Here is a 2,135-nt window from a genome sequence, read left to right on the forward strand (position 1 = left end):
GGGGGGGGGGGGGAGACGAGAGAATGAGAGGCATGAGAGAGTGTGAACTGTCTTCTGTGAAACCATTCACAGTCTCCGTGCTGCTGCAAAGGTTGGTGTGGAATTCAGAGAATCCAGAGGCTTCTCGGCAGAGATCAAAAGAGGTTGAACATTAACTGTGCTGAACCCTTCAGCCCTGCAGTGCTGCTCCCAGGGACTGCCTCTCAAGTTCAAGGGTCCCGCAGGAGCCCTGTCGAATGCTCAGTGTCAATAACAGGTACGTCACATGGAGCGGTTACACGTGAAGCCGCGGGCCCCCCGCCCCTCTTTTTGGGGCCCCCGTGCCCTTTCCAACCAGCTTTGGCCACATAGGCAGATACTAGGAAACGGTAAAGGACTCTTACGCAGTTACAGCAGCCGTGGGGAGGCTCGTCGTAGTAAACACGGATTCATCAATATTTGAGGATTTCTAAGGAAAACTGAGTAAGCGAATCTGAAAAGGCAGAGACATGACATGAGATTATTTGAAAATCCCCAGGCAGCAGATTCCCACGTTATCTAAACGACGCTGTGTCGCAACAACTGGAGGTGGATTTTGCAAGAGCTGCCTCCTCTTATCCTGCGGTGACAACCGTTCCAGAAGACGAGCTCTCGACGCCGTCAACACCTGCAGTGTCAGAGGCCCCTCAAGGCCTTTGTCTCCGTCCCACACTTTGAATAAACCCAACCTGGTGCCCGCCATATCTGAAAGCTGTCAGAGCTGCAGGGAAACGATCTGGCCTGGAGATAAATCTTACAGATTAGAGGCCGTAAATAAGTGATCTTTGTACCGGGGATGCCTCCGGTCCCTCCGCTTTACCCACTCACAGCTGTTACCTGCCCTCATTCTGACCAGATATGTCATAAAGACAGGATTTGATTTAAAGGTATATTATGTAGTCATTTTGCTCATTCAAAGTTACATCAGGACCAGATTTAAAAGTCACTGACCTGTGGTTTCACTTTATCCCTTTTTGTAAGTGTTTGAGTGGAAATTATATCAAATTCTTAATATTGATTAAAAATGTCGGTAATATATTTTAAGAACAACGTCCTGGTGAAAAACCCAGAGATTACAAAAATGAGGGATGGGGGCCAAGAACAGCAACAACTCTCAACAACTTTTTTTTTTGCCATTTTTGATGATTTCTTTCTGAACGAAACCATGTGACATTTTTCAAACAGTCTGATTGGTCATGTCGTATTCCATCACCGGGGGAGCCACTGGACTGTCCACACTGGACAAGCAACTTTCAGACAGGTGCTCTTAACACCCCCCCCCAGGGGCTAGATACATTATCTGTGTTTCCATAAATTAGCCTGAAATTCTGCCCCTACTGCAGCGTGAAGGGAAACCAAAGCCAGCACTTTTGAATTGTCCGAAAACAAAGAGGAAAGTGTATCAAAATTCCAGGAAAACCCAAACCCACACATCCCTAACACAGCTGAGGACGGATTAGAGGCAAAGGCCGCCGCTATTGTACATACAGCATCCGTGGCCGCGTTCCCAGGGGAGTCAGCAGCTACTACTACTGAACGCAGCCCTGGGTCCGTGCCATGTTTTGACAGTGAGGGATGGGGACGTCCGTGCGGCAGCTGTGGGTCTGTGTCACAGAGCCGGAGTGGGAGGTAACAGGGTTCATCGGGTGAGATGACAGTAGGGGCGCCCTCTCTCTCTCTCTCTCTCTCTCTCTCTCTCTCGTAAGAGAGGCTCATCCTGCTTCCTGCTGGGGGCCAGGACAGATTTACGATCCGACAAATGAAGCGTTCAAGTGGGTCGCCCACAGGAGCCGGAAACCTGGGTGTGGACGTATCTGCTGCATGTGTCGGCCGCGTTCCAGCAGATTATAACAGCTTGTGGCTAAAACGCGGCGTCTAATCTGCCAAGCTGTGACCACCCTGATATTTCTGAGGACACCGGGCCGTGGAATAGAGTTGTTACAGCAACATGTTGTATAAAACAAACGCAGATGTGAGTGCGACGTGGTCATCGCGGTGTCAAAGGTCAATTATTTAGATCTAAATGTTGTAGGAAACTTGTACAGTTTTTTGTTTTGTTTTTTTTTTTTCTTTCACTGGGGGGGGTGGCTTTTTCCCCAAACACAACCCCCCCCCCT

General features: G+C 49.1%; 1 long non-coding RNA gene across 3 annotated transcripts in view; it reads right to left on the bottom strand.

The window, feature by feature from the left end:
• The window catches only part of LOC107988367 (uncharacterized), a 58,087-nt gene that overhangs the window by 10,947 nt on the left and 45,005 nt on the right, over positions 1-2,135 (bottom strand). The gene's annotated exons all lie outside the window — the stretch shown is intronic.

Source organism: Cynoglossus semilaevis, chromosome 3, assembly GCF_000523025.1.
Source record: "Cynoglossus semilaevis isolate Cse_v1.0 chromosome 3, Cse_v1.0, whole genome shotgun sequence".
In the NCBI taxonomy this organism is placed as follows: domain Eukaryota; kingdom Metazoa; phylum Chordata; class Actinopteri; order Pleuronectiformes; family Cynoglossidae; genus Cynoglossus; species Cynoglossus semilaevis.